We start from the raw sequence: 14,991 nt of genomic DNA on the forward strand, positions 1-14,991 counted from the left end.
GCACTATCTCCCACTGCATTCTCCTTCCTAGGCCAAGGAAATGCAGGCTGAATAAACTGACTTGCACAGTTTGAAAAGTAACTGAACAAGCTTAAATGATAACCAACTACTGTCTGCCAGCTATCAAGTAATCTTGAGTCAATACTGGAGCCTATAAAACTCAGCATTTTCATCAGAAACATACCTGCAACACTTAGCCGAGCTGTGTTCACCCCACCAGGTCAAGAACACAGGAAAACTTGGAAGGGTCAAGCAAGCAACTAGGCTAGAGCCTTAGAGGAAAAGCTTTATGAACTGTGCTTTTTCAGTCTCCCATGCTGCAATCAGATAGCAACCTAGAGCCATCTGAAAGAGACCTGCAAAAGCAGCATAGCCAAACCTTTATCTGCAATGGAAGATGGTAAAACAAGAGGCAACAGCCACAAGTTGTGTCTTGACACTTAAAGGCATCACAAAAAAATTAGTTGCTAAGAAGGCAATGGAAGATTGCTAGGAAGGCAGCAGAACCTCTCCTGGAGGTTTTTAAGGCTCAGCTGGACAAAACAGTAATTTTGATCTCAAGAGAAAGATGGACTAAATTTTCTCCAGAGTCTTCCATAAATCAACAGTTTACAATTCCCTTGGCTCTAAAACAGCAGAAAAAAATAAAGCAGGAGGTATAACAAAGATCTCCAACAATTTTTCTAGTACCTTAGTAAATGCAGAGTTTCATGAACACAGTACATGACAATAACTAAGTATTTAGGTCAGAGAAAATGAATCTAAACTAGACAAGTCCCCCAAAAATACAGGAAACTTAAGTAGATGTATTCTATCAATTAGCTGTACCAGCTTAAATAAAAAAAGAAACCCTGCTGTAATAGATAATTTTATGTGACTGAATTCAACACTACAATGCAAAAGAGTAACTGCAAAAATAGCAAGATTCCCTCAGCTGCCTTCTACACTAGGCTCTGACAACTTCTACAACATTATTCCCAGAGGAGAATCATCCAGACCTGACGTAAGCTCTTCAATTTGCAGACTGGAACTTAGATGCTCATAGCTAGGAACTAGAAAGGGACAGACTGACCGACCTGGTAAAAAAAAAACGGCAAAGAGGAACAAGAGAAGTGGAGATTACGCGATGTGAGAGATGAGGTACGACATGACACATGATGCCCAGATCTCATCAAAGATTTATCTGGACAAACTACAAACTATGGATGCCAGATTTTCTCAGGGAAAACAATAAACACAGGCCAAAGACTTTGCAAGCTGTTGTGACATCAGTCACAAATCTTGACCAATTCTGTGTAAGAAAAGCAGCAGCAGCAGCCAGTAGCACATAAAAATGAAACATTTCTTCATTGTATTTTCCAGTACAATTCTCTGTCAAAGTCATATACAAGTCCCTTTTACACTAGCTCTGAATTAATAAATAAAAACTGTTAGGCATTATTTGTAAAAATGAACAAAGCTAAAAATTAACACTATGGACGCATCAAACGAAGCAACACAGTCATACAAAATAAGACTGCTTTCCTCTAAAACTAGTGAAGTAATTAGGAGGCCATGTTTTCAGTAATCACTTGATGACCTAGCAATAAGATGCCTTCAATTTGTTTTGTTCCTGTGTCATTCCCTCCATGCCCCTCCCTCAAGGAGTAAAACAGCTGGGAGAATTTCACTGATGACTGTACAAAAATATCAGTGAAACACATGGAAATGGGGCACAGTTTACTCATGTTTAGGGTTGTAACAATAAAAAGCTGAAGTACAGAATGAAAACTGGAATCACTCCTCAGTTCTGAGCCTTGTTCAGAGACAACGCATAGGGGACAGTGCAAAGACCTAAGGAGGGAGAAACCCAGTTTTAAGATCTGGACCTACCTGCAAAACCTTTGTAACACCATAAAATTTGGATTTTATTACCATTAATAACCTTGTAGCAACAACCAAGAAAGTGCACACAGTCTCAGTGTTAGGGACACAGGGAAAATAACTTCTGGGTATCCATTTTGTACCGGCCAAGTGGTCCTTGTCATTGCCAAACATTTTAAAACAAATTTTTGAGATAGCTTTTCATCAAAACAGGACAGGACTCACAAATCAAAAAATTGTTGGTTTGGAAAGGTCCATTTGAGAACTCGAATCAGTAACAGATCCCCCACCAACCTTGTTCCAAAAAGGTGCTTTCCTCTGAAATGAATAATTCGAAGGAATTTTGGAGTTAGGGAATCAAGAAATCAGGAAACATTTTCAGATTCCACAATGATACATTGGTCTGGCACAAAATTATTCAACAGACAGGATGATCAAAACCCTGGGGAAATGGATTAGAAGGCCCACCATAACTTTTAACCAATCTTTATATGTCACTGCAAGTTTTAGCTTTGAGAATTTTGGCATGTACTAATGACTAAAAAAAAAAAAAAGAAAAGGAACTCCTGTTAATTATCGTAATAGAACTACTACAGTACTCTTGCCCTTGACTTCCCCACTACTCTCAAGAGGGTGAAATAGCAAATTAAAAGACTTCCACAGGGATCAGGCACAATGGCAACCTTTATGAAAGTAGTCACACCTCAGAAAACGTCTACTGCTCGTCTACAGTACTCAACACTCAGCATGCAGATCTGATGTTTCACTGCAGTTCTGGCAACAACGCTCTTAAGTTTGATGCCTGGTCTCTTTCTCCTTTGGCAATCACAGAGCTCAGTTTAACAAATGTCACAAAACCCCAGTTATGCTAGCCCAGTGCTCCAAGAGCAAAGTCCATGTCCTTTATTACCAGCTAGATCAAAGCTCCTCCATTTGCTGTTGCAGTTTAACACTTGGTTAGAAACACTGAGCGCTGGAGTCATAGCAAATGTAAAGGAAACCCTGAGAAAGCTACACTGGTGCGGCCAAGGTTCCCTGAGGCTTTACACAATACCAGCCAATACAAATGTACCCAAAAGAATAAAGACATGACATCCCAAAAGTGGGGTATGTTTTATCAAACACATTTCAGGATACAGTGGAAGAGGTCCTACATATCACGTCCTGCCATTCTATTTAATCACACCGAGATGGTAACTTTCACTTTTTCAAAACAGCTAAAGGATCACAAACTCTTTGTGAACTGTTAAGAGCTACCAGCATGAAAATGACCTCAAAAGAGTTCAGGTTTTTTGTCTTGGTTTGTTTTTTCTTAAAGTGTCTTCATAAGCATAATTAAGGTAGGGAATCCCACAGATTACAAGAAAGTGGTAGCTATGCTCCCAGCAAATTCCCAATTTCCCAGTCAATATGCAGGCCTGATGATAAAGCTAAGAATGTCCATCACTGTTGCAGTGCTAGGTTTAGTTTAGCAAGCTGCAGCTTTCCCTGAGAGCTCAGTGGGGCTGCTTACGGCAGGGCAGCCATTCTGTCCTCCCGCAGTCCTTTTCGGACGGCCCCGCACTCTTGCTCTGGCCAGCTATCAGCTCTACAACACAGTGACGGCGAAGGAGGCGAGAAGGGTCCCTCCCTGAGGGGTTCAGAGGACCTTTAAAGGTTACATCTTGTCCCGGTGATCCCCAAAGGCAGAGAGACCTCCTGGTCCGGGCACAGGGGGGTTTTCTCAGGGGCGATACATGGGCAGAGTTGGGGTACAGGAACCCACCCATAGGGAGAACCCGAGGGAGTGGCTAGGCCTAGGGACAGGGGAACATGGGAAGGAACAATATGGGATCAGAAAACCAGTGCGTAAACAGATCACCACACATCACTTAAAATAAAATGAGCAAGAAAGTTGTTGCTCAAAGAAACAAATCCACTCGAGGAAGTAATGGTGGTTTCATTTGCATGAAAACAAATAGGTTGGCTTAATTTGGCGTAATATGAAGCATTTTCAGAACAGAAAGTGGGATTTTGGGAAATCTTTTAGTCTCAAAGGAAAAAAAGTTCATTTGCACACAGTACTGAAATCTACTGGTGAAATGAAGTAACTTTCAACGACAGCTTTCCCTCCCCATACTGCAATAAAGTACTGGACCCAGAAAAAAAAACTTGGGGCTTTTAAAATTGAAATCTCACAGAGGAATAAACAGAAGGCGGTAGGCATGAATAACACGTGGGTATAATAAATACACTTTATATTCTGAGACTAAACTGCAATGTTAGCAAAACCTCAGTAAAATAAAGATAGAGCATCTATGCGAAAGAACATAAAAAGCTGCTGCTGAAGTACAATGTCTACAGCGTAAGAAAGGTTTCCAGGGAAAAAAAAACTACGCCAGGTCTCTTCCAAAAAAATACGCCAGATGTCTTGACCAACAAATTTCAAAGACACACAAGACTCATGTCAAGAGAATCTTGTAAATAAACTTTCCCAGCTGCCCACTGCATTAGAAAGTCAAAGGGAGATAAATCAGTTTGGAATGGATAGCATGACAAAATTGTCACAAATACAGTAAAGTTTGCAAAGTATGCATTTGTTTATTTGAATTATGGTGAACATCAGTATTTTGGGAGGCAGTGGGCAAAACTGAAAAGTAACACCATGATTACAGACTGGGTTAAAACTTGGCTGAAGTTAGAGGTGGGAATGTTATACTTCATGAACAAGAACCCATCATGCTTATGATACAGAGAGAAGAAACATCCATGGTCTCTAAACTTCAGCACAAATCACCACACAAACCAAAGCATTTTCAAAAGTGAACAGTTATGTGAATTATGGGGGAGAAGACATGGCCTTTCACAGGGTACTGCTTCAAAGGAGAGAGAGAAATAACAAAATATATTGCAAAACAAAAGCCGTGAAGGGACAGGTTATCAAGGACAGATGCACAAGAAGAAACTGAAAACAGTACTGAGAGAGAAAACATATATATGCAAATAAGTTTGCTTGAGGTCTAAGGGTTTGAAAAAAACCCACTTGCTCACTCAACAAAGATGATGCTTCTTTACCATTTGGCTCCTACTATCCACAGGGAAAATGAGAACTTTTCAAAAGAAAGAAAAAAAGGCCAAAAAAACTATTTGGCTCTTCAACCATACGTTCTACACTCTTTCTCCTACATCAAAAGAACTACAGGTCCCACATTTCTGTTAGACAGCTGTTTAAGTCATACAGGTAATCTGCCCAACATTCAATGAAACATAAAAATACAACAATTTAAAGTAATGGCAACCTACATATTCACTGAAACCACAGCTGCCAGAAGTTAAGCATTTGAAGAAATCCATCTTTCAGCAGCAATAATAACAGGCAAAAGCAGATAAAAGCAATTCTATTTCATCTTATGTTCAATAACTCCTTTTCTACCTCCTATTGGAATAAGATTCACTAGTTCATGGAGAGCACTATTCTTTCCTTTGTCTTGTCAAGTAGTGCAAAGTTCAAAGAGCATAATGAATACTAGCCAGAAGCAGATATCAAATTTAAAAAAAAAAGTCTACAAGTACAACTAGCACCACACTGCCCTTGATTTGGCTTCCCTCATCCTGTCCTGTGCTGTTCAGCATACATCTCCCTATGGAACTATCCCTTATTTCTTTGTTTCTTCCATGTTTCCATGTCAGTTATTCTCCTTTAACCTAAAGTATGCTCCAAATTCAAAACACTTTCTTCTTCTTTTTTTATTATTTAAACTTGCATATGTTCTTACATCAACTGTTTATCCTCCTTCAGCTTAGCTCTCCAGCTGCTGCTGGTTTACTTGCTTTCTAACAAGGACATGAAAGAATGAGTCAAAATTCGATCTACTCGAAGTAGACCAACTTACTAGTCTCAGCTGCATTCTCCAGTAACCCCTCAACCTGTGCTTGCTGTTACCAACTCCTCCTTATGTTTCCTGCAGCAGTAGTACATTCTAGTACTCATCCACTCACCTAAACACGTTAGGAAGGCACCCCAAGCAGAGACATGAAAACAAACAGAAGCAGACTGTATGGAGCTCTGTGCAAAGGACAAAGAAAGTCAAATAGGAGAATCAATGAACAGGAGATATGAATAACACCAGGTAGCATTAGACCCCTTTCCGAGTCACTACAGCAATGTAATTGTCTGTACGGCTGATATGAGGCCTGGAGTCCGAGTCCTTCCCAGGAAGAAGCACTGGTTCTGCTCATCAGGAGGACAGGACAGGGAATTGAACAGCCAGGCTGGACACAGTGGTACAGGGGCCAGAAGGTTTCCCCAAGAACCAGTGCTGCAGGAAGGCCTGCACATGCCAGTGCTCTGACATACAGACATACAGTTCTAGTCACAGGAGGATCCAAAGACAATTCACCATGCTGGGAAAACTGCAGCTTGTTCCTCACCACACCAGTAACCCCTGAAGTTACTCTATGACAGCACTTTGCACAAGGGCCCAGCTCCTCCCATCAAGATAACTCTGCTAAATCCTGATAACCCTTGACTGTGAAAGAATACATACAGGAACAAAGCCTGTGATCATCATAGGTTCAAATAAGAATCCAGTTATCATCTGATACTCACTCCCAACTGGTGTTACAATTTCCTTCAGGAGGTAAAATATGAGGAGTCAGACTTCTGCAAAAAGTTTGTATCACGAGTGTTTTGGGTTTTTTTAAAACAAAAGATTTGAGTAAAGAATTGGTCTAAACAAAGGACAACGGGAACAGAATCTAAACAGAAGCCGGAGATGAGATAGAAAAAGGAAAGAACCAAGCAAAACAGCATGGTAGCACCAGGAGGAAGCAAAGATAATGAGGAAAGAAACCAGGATAATGTTGAAAGAAACCCTGCCAAACTTGAAGTTGTAGCATCGCTGGTTAGATATTGTTCTGGTACATCAGGATTACCTAACATATGGTAACAAGGCACTGTCACACTACATGAGGTGGTTGTGCAACCCCAACGAGGTAAACAAGCAGTTTCATTTTCATTCATTTCACCACTGACTAGTCAGGCTTGCATTCAGTGTGAAAACTTTGATTTGTTTCATGCTTAATTGTTCTTTAAGCACGTCTTTTTTCCTATTATGAATATTCTTTTACCAGAATAATTTACTTCCCCCAGTATAACCTGTTTACAAGCCTCACAAGACACTTAAATGTCATCATTCAACACGTAAGCTGGAATCCGATGTTGTCAAACATTTCACTAGGAATTCAGTGCTACACAGTGGTTTGTCAGGAGCAGAAAAAACATAGTTATATTGCTAATAAGAGCATGCCTGATTTAAGTAAGTGAAAATTACCTGTTCTTCACATCCTGCAAACATATTTTCTGTACAAATGCATGCATAGCATGCTCTGAAGTTGAAACCTTGAAATTCTGATTCTAATACTCAGCAAAAATAACCTAGACATCATCCAAAATGGGGACCACCCCTTTTTCCAGACAAGGTGACCTCATTATAATAAACAACAAGAATGGAGAAGCTTTAGAGTAAATCTTGTCAAATTTACTGGTAAATTCTTTGGCTTGGCAGTCATATTGGAAATTTTGTTTTACCATTACCCATACACAATTTATTGCAATTGTCCTTGTGAATCCAACGAAGTAGATAAAGGGGTAATAATTCATCACTGTCTATTCTAATTTAAAAAGTAGGAAATACTACACAGAAGTAGCAGAAAGTGTGTCAAAAACCAACAGAAGTTAGTGAGTTAGTGGATTTTTGACCCACAGAAATACTTGAGGCTGGATGCTTGGAAAACTAGAGCTACACATGGATCAAAGGCAAGGATGAGTCAATGGAGAAATCCACAGTGGATCTTTAAGACCTCAGCACAGATGCTCCAGAAAGTTCCTGGACTACATTTTGTTGCAAGCTGAATGGATACTCACAGAGTGCGACTAGGTAAAGTAGAATCATACATGCTTGCCTTTTTCACAGGCATCTGCTTAGGGCACTGTCCAATATTCATAAAAAAATCACTGACTTTGACTGCTTTGATACAATCCTTGTAGTAATTCCATGATGGAAAGTATTAAGTCTTAGTGTTGTCGCTTACCCAGGTCTGTAAACGTGTGACCACTGCCCTCATTGACATCATAAGCAAGTGTCACAACGAAACAGGAAGCTGCAATAATCCCAATTAATAATTGAAGGCTTCTAGTCTCTGAGACACACAGAATACAGATTCATTTCCAGATGCTGAGATGGGCCCACATGGATGGACTCTCAGACCTTAACTGGTCATTCTAAGGTCCCAGAGGGCCAGGAGTATACAACACCTAAAAAAATAAGAGTCTGCATCATCCAAGCCATTCAAGGCTTTAATATTATAGTTAAGTTGCAAAAAAAGAAGCTGTTTCTTCATTTTTGCAACACAACAAAAACTTACCAGTAAGAAAGCTCTCAACAACTGTCATGCCTCAAACAGCCCTTATCTTAATTTCTTTCACCATACATTTCCATGCTAGCATTTACTTGCTTCCTGAACCTGCTGCTCATCCCGTCTGGCACAGGCATCTCTTCTCTTGTGTAGTAAATACAGGCTAGAAGGTGGGTGCTGACAGTGATGATGCCCTGGGACCAGCAGTGAGAGCAAATCTGACAGACAGAGGGTTCCTGCAGGAGGGTGTGAGCCTGCGGGTCTCTCTACTTCTCCAAACCAGTAGCTCCTCTACTAAAAGATGCTTTTTTCCACTTAAAAAAATCTCATCTCACGTCTGACTTCTAAGAATGTATAACCTTATTTTCATCTTTTCTTATTTATGTGCCCTTCAGGTCACAGACTTTTCCTTCCTTTCTTGTTTTATAACATGCCTCCAAAATAACAAGCATCACTCAGCTCCGAGAGATGCTTCAAAGGAACAAGCGCTAACACACAGAAAAAACCACTACATATAGCATCACTTCAATCACTTCCTGGAAAAGGAGACACCACTTAGAACTCGTTTCATGAAGTCTCCTCCATGACAAAACAAGTCAAGAGAACACGTACGAAAAGCTTCTTTCTGCATGGGATGTGTTAACCCATCCTCAACCGCACGCCTACAGATCACCAGCATTATTCGGCGGAACAGGTCTCTATATAGACCTGACACCCGACACAGCCGGGCTGGCGGCACCTCCCTGCTGGGCGAGGCTCCGGGTCAGCCCCGCACAGCGGCGGGGGGTGAGCGCCGGCGGGCTCGGGGCGGCTCTCGGACCCGGCACAGGGACAGGGGAGGCAGGGGAGGGCAGGGCAGGGCCGGGCCGCTGCAGCACGTACCTTCCCCGTTCGCAGGCTCCCCGACACCCGGCACGGCGGCGGCCGGCGCTGTCTCTGCTGACACCGGGCGGAAGCAGCCGGCGAGGAGGGGCGGGAGCGGCCGGGCCGCTCCTTCCGCCGGGGCCGCGGAGCGCGCTGAGGGCGGGCCCGACCCGCCCCCTGCCGCCTGCGCCGCGAGGGCGGCGGCTGCGACCCCCCGGAGGGAGGGAACAGCCTTTCCTACCAAGCCCTTCCTTCCCAGCGCTGCCCACCTGGTATCAGGTGCCCGCCCCCCGCTTGCGAATGGCAGGCGCGTCTTGGGGGTTTCCTTCTCCTTGTCATTCACGCTTTCTCAAAGCTGACAGTTTATTTGGGAATTCTGGCAAAGGAGAAAAAAAACAGGTAGTTTTGAAAGAGGAAAATGAGCTCGGGTTCCTAAAAAATGGCAGAGAAAGGGGTAGCGAAGTGCAGGCTTATCCTTCAACGTGTTTGAAGGCTAGAACCGTAGAATCACCAAGGTTGGATCATCTGGTCTAACCATCAGCCCAGTGCTGGTGCTGCAACCCCCAAACCACTAAACCACATCAACCCAGCAAGAGATCCAGATGCCCCTTAAACACCTCCAACGATGGTGACTCCACCACGTCCCTGGACAGCGTAATCCAATGCATGACCACTCTCACAGTGATTTTGGTTTTTTTCCTAGTATCTAGTCTGAATCTCCCCAGTCTGTTTAAGGCCATTTCCTCTTGTCCTCTCACTGTAGGCATGGTAGAAAAGACCACCCATCTCCTCACTATCACCTCCTGTCAGATGGTTTTAGAGAGCAATGAGGTCTCCTCCCCTGAGCCTTCTGGAGACTAAACAAGCCCAGCTCCCTTAGCCGTTCCTCACAGGGCATGTTTTCTGGACCTCTCATGAGCCTTGTTGCTTTTCATGAAAATGCTCCAGCATGTCAATATCCTTTTTAAAATGAGGGGCCCAAAACTGAGCACAATACTTAAGGTGCAGCCTCACCAGGGCCAAGTACAGGGGAATGATCACTTCCCTAGTCCTGCTGGCAACACTGTTCTTGATATGGCCCAAGATGCCATTGGCCTTCTTGGCCACCTGGGCATGCTCCTGGCTCATATTGAGCCAGCTGTCAACCAGCACCTGCAAAGATGTTTCCATTAGCTGCATCTAAATGAGGAAACTGGACCAGAGCACCTGGACTGTAGCAACACACTAAAGCACACACATCCCTCCCCCCTCCAAAAAATAATAAAAAAAGGTTTTGAGGATCAACTTGCAAAAGAACACTGTCCAAGTAGCAATAGGACAGGAGGACATGGTCTTAAGATGTGCCACGGGAAGTTTAGGTTGGACATTAGGAAGAAATTCTTCACAGAAAGGGTGATTAGACTTTGGAATGGGCTGCCCAGGGCAGTGCAGGAGTCACCATCCCTGGAGGCATTTAAGGAAAGACTGGACATGACACTCAGTGCCATGGCCTAGTTGACTTGCTGCTGTTAGGTCATAGGTTGGACTCTGTGATCTCAGAGATCTTGTCCTACCTAATGGATTCTGTTATCCTGTGAAGATAAAAAAGGTAGCAGTAAATCCTTTCCCTAGGCACCAGGATCCTGACACATGGTCTGGATGCCTGCTAGGTAAGGTATGAAAGGGACGCAGGGAATATATAATGAAAAAACGAAACCCTATGCTTATCAAAGAAGAGCTGAGGGAGGTTTTCATGCCAAGATGCTGCTTTTTGGGTAGAAGTGTTGAAAGAGCTGTTTCCAGCTGAAGCCATGGTAGCAGGTAAAAAGAAATAAACTGAATAGTAGGAAATAAGCAAGATTGCATATTGTTTATTCAGGAGTTACACAGGGATTCGGGCATGAAGCAGCTGGACTGTGTAACCACATGCTACAGGAGGCCTTGGAGGACTGGCGAGTGCCGCCTGTAGCCAAAACCTGAGCAGCTTCAAAAGAGTCCCTAAGGCTGGAGTGCATGTTGATCAAATCAGTGGGAAGAATAACAAACACAAGAGGAAGTGAAATAGAAGTAGATATGATACACTTGAGAACCATGAGCATAATTTTCTGTGGAGGGACATGGTGCCTCAGAAATCTATGGGAGTCTTTGGAGGAGCCAAGTGACCTCATCTGCCAAGGCAAGCCAGGTCAATGAACACAGAATCATAGAATCATAGAATATCCAGAGTTGGAAGGGACACATCAGGGTCATCAAGTCCAATTCCTAGCTCTGCACAGGACACCCCAAGAATCCCACCATGTGCCTGAGAGCATTGTCCAAACGCTTCTTGAAGTGTGTCAGTCTTGGTGCTGTGACCACTGCCCTGGGGAGCCTGTTCCAGTGCCCTACCGTCCTCTGTGTGAAGAATCTTTTCCTAACATCTAACCTAAACCTCTCCTGACGCAGCTTCCTGCCATTCCCTCAGGTTCTGTCACTGGTCACAAGAGAAAGAAAGATTGGTGCCTGCCCCTTGGCTTCCCCTCGTGATGATGCTGAAGACTGCAATGAGGTCTCCCCTCAGTCTCTTCTCCAGGCTGAGCAAGCCAAGTGACCTCAGCTGCTCTCGTATGGCTTTCCCTGTAGACGCTTTACCATATTTGTAGCTCTCCTTTGGATACTTTCTAATACCTGTAGATCTTTTTATAATGTGATAGCCAAAACAGCCCCCAGCACTCGAGGTGAGGCTACAGCTGTTCAGAGCAGAGCTGGACAAGCCCCTCCCTTGCCTGGCTGGAAATGCTGTGCCCAGTGCACTGCAGGGCATGGTTGTCCCTCCTTGTTTAGGCAAGATTCTCAGTAAAGGTTTTTAGAAGATTCAGCAGTCATGATTTATTGAGCCACTCAAGATTTGAGCCCCTCAAGATTTGACTCAAACTGCAATTTTTTTTAGTTGTCAATCAGTAGCTATAACTAGGCAGTTCTGATTAAGCAATTGCGTTGTGAACATTGCATGCTTGGCTAATCTGTTGTTTTAAGGAAAAGGGAAGACAATCCTATGATGAATGAGCTGTCTGGATGACAGCCACCAGGAGTGAAGTCAGCAGAACTGAGCAGTAACTGAGGGAAAGGTAATTCCAGCAGTGGGAAATCATGACCACCAACTCATTGATCACCTACCCCCAGCTTCACTGGAGGAAAGAACTGTGCATTTGGACTAATTACTGTGAGAAGCAAGAATTATAACTAGAAAATAGGGGGATTGAGTGCTAATTAATGAAAAAGTTGTGTAATGCTTTGTAATTGTTGGCTAAAACATATAAATCATATAAAGTGATACCACTTTTGGGGAGTCAGCCTTTTGTGGCTTAGCACCAAGCTCCCTACCTTGCACTAACTCGGAACAAAAATTCAAATACTTTGCCTCGGTGTGTGAGTTGGTGGTGTGCACTGGTTAACAAGCTCAATGAGATAAAGATTACAACCTTCAGATGGGTGGATACTTGGTGGGAAAGGTAGGGTAGAAAAGAGAGGTTAGGAATTGATTACCATTTTTTTCAATGGATTGTGTAACAGGTAGGACTGAATGGAAGTTTGCATGAAGGTTCAACATGGGCATAAATACTCTGGAAAAAGGGGTGGACAGTGGAGCAGTAAAATCTGTTGTTCACATTGAGTTATTTAGGTTAAGAAAAATAATTGTCAGGTTGCTGAAGTACCTCTTGATTCCTATTGAAGAATAAAATGATGTTTGAGATAAACCTGAGTTTTTAGATGGACTATAAAGCCTTGAACTTCCAAAATCAAGTTATATTTAGTAGCCATTGGGAAGTGAATGGCATAATTCTTACTCTGTGTGATGGGGATGTGTTCTCTGCTTAGGTGGGGTCTGCAGGTCTAGCAGTTCCTGCGTCTCAGAAAGGGTACAGTAAATATACAAAAGATACAGAAAATGTGACAAAATTTTTCACAGATTTGAAATTCCTCCACATAGCTAATAGAAAATAAAATGGAAGTTGGAAGACAACTTGAAAAAGTAGCTTGGGAAGACGAGGACAGTGGTTTGTGAAATCAAGTGAATGGACAGTGATTTCTCATTGTAATTTCTAATGCAAACCTTTGGAAAACAAATTAAGCTAATAGGCAGCAGTTTCAAAATGAAAACTATTTTAAGTAGTCTTAAATTTCATTGGAAATGTCACAGATTCCTAAAATTTCACAAGAATTTGCAAAAAGATAAGGCAGATTTATGGAAAGAAAATCTCTCAGGGACTGTTAAACATGAGAATACTTCTTCAAGGCTTGGAAGCCCTGAGAGTTGTCACTCTGCTGGAGTGTGTACCAGGGAAGTAGCTCAATGTGCTTGCCCTTTCCTTGGCAAAACTGTTGGATGCTGTCAAAGGCCGAATGGACTCTTGGCCTGATCTGATACAGTTTTCATGTTCCTATTTGCAACTAACATTGCTTTTTTCTGAGATTCGCATCAAATCCTGCAGGTCATTTCTTATTGCAGAACTCAGTTTGTCTAATGTGCGACGAATATGTAAGAGATCCACCTAGGTACTTGACGTACTGTTGATCAGAGTACATTTTATTAAACTGCTTATAAAATTGGATTGTCAGCAGCAGGTTAGCTCGTGTGTGATATTAAAATAATGAACTCATGTATTTATTTTGATATGACCTGGAGTTGGTAAAGTTACTGTAGTGAAGTCACAAAAAACTCTTTCACTTTGTAGAAGAGGCGCTTTGCCCTGGCCTGTGGGAAAGGGGTATCTTTAAGTAGGAAAATATCGTCATTCCACATCTCCTTGGAAAAAACTGAACTTGACATAGTGTTGATTGTCTCATTGTGCCCTGCTGTGTGAGTACATGCAGACCTTGTGCCTTTGAGCTTTGTTCCTATCATAAATGGCAACAATAACATTTTAGTAGGTATTCCTGTATTACAAGACTAAAAAAGCCAACTGCAAGGTTTTGGAATCGGAAGTTGGTTGGAGGTTGTATATTTTATGTATCATATATATAGTATTGCTCTCATATGCTTCTTTTTTAAAATATATAAAGCCACAGTACAGCAAACACAAAACTTTGAGCATGTGAATTATCTAACATAGAGCAATGGTCACAGAGTTTCTGGATATGCATAGGGTTGCTTAAACAAACAACATCCTGGAAAACAGTGATATTAAAGTGGCTCACATGCATAAAAATTTTGCTGGATCATAGGGTTGCTTAAACAAACGACATCCTGGAAAACAGGGATATTAAAGTGGCTCACATGCATAAAAATTTTGCTGGATCAGGATGGAATACAATAAATACATTTAAGGGCTCATTTAATTCAGGGATAGGGAAAAAATGAAATTTATGTTATGAAAGCTTGGGGTAGTGCTTTATAAGTCAGATTTTCATGAGTATTTGGCATTACTTCCCTGGTTACGTTTTTACTGCTACATAAAACAGGACCAGTGTGTGTCCTTCAGTGCTGAACCACTGGTTGTTCAGATTGGTCAAGCATTCCCCTGTTCTGGGTCTGTGAATGCTCTGATGAACAGTTCTGGGTGCAGTCCAGGGCACGGACTTGCACCAGAAGCCATGCTCAGTAGTCAGGATGAAAAAGCTTTCACCAAACATGATGTTCTCTACCTTGCATGGTCTTCCAGAGCCATCCTCGCAGCCTTTGTCCTCTCACCCAGCACATACTGTCACGCTGCATCCAGCCCACATTTTGGAAATGGAAAAGTCACCTTGGAGGGCTGCAGTAGAGTCTTTGTATTTTTCAGGCACTTATAAATGAAAAAATCCCTACATAATTTAACAGTATTGTCTAATGGTCACAGTGGTACCACCCAGCTCCAAAAGGAGAGCTGGGCCAAGTACTAACAAAGTGTAGATGTGGCCAGGCCGTGC

The 14,991-nt window shown here is 42.5% G+C and overlaps 1 protein-coding gene across 2 annotated transcripts in view; it reads right to left on the minus strand.

The window, feature by feature from the left end:
* The window catches only part of LDAH (lipid droplet associated hydrolase), a 112,552-nt gene extending 103,290 nt beyond the window's left edge, over window positions 1-9,262 (minus strand). Inside the window, exon 1 of one of the 2 annotated variants that reach the window (XM_039569423.1) lies at window positions 9,142-9,262. The gene's annotated coding sequence lies outside the window, so the exon portion shown is untranslated. The remainder of the gene's footprint in view (window positions 1-9,141) is intronic. The other variant, XM_039569422.1, reaches the window with a different exon arrangement.
* Between the last annotated feature and the right edge of the window lie 5,729 nt (window positions 9,263-14,991).

This window comes from Corvus cornix, chromosome 3 (genome assembly GCF_000738735.6).
Source record: "Corvus cornix cornix isolate S_Up_H32 chromosome 3, ASM73873v5, whole genome shotgun sequence".
Classification (NCBI taxonomy): domain Eukaryota; kingdom Metazoa; phylum Chordata; class Aves; order Passeriformes; family Corvidae; genus Corvus; species Corvus cornix.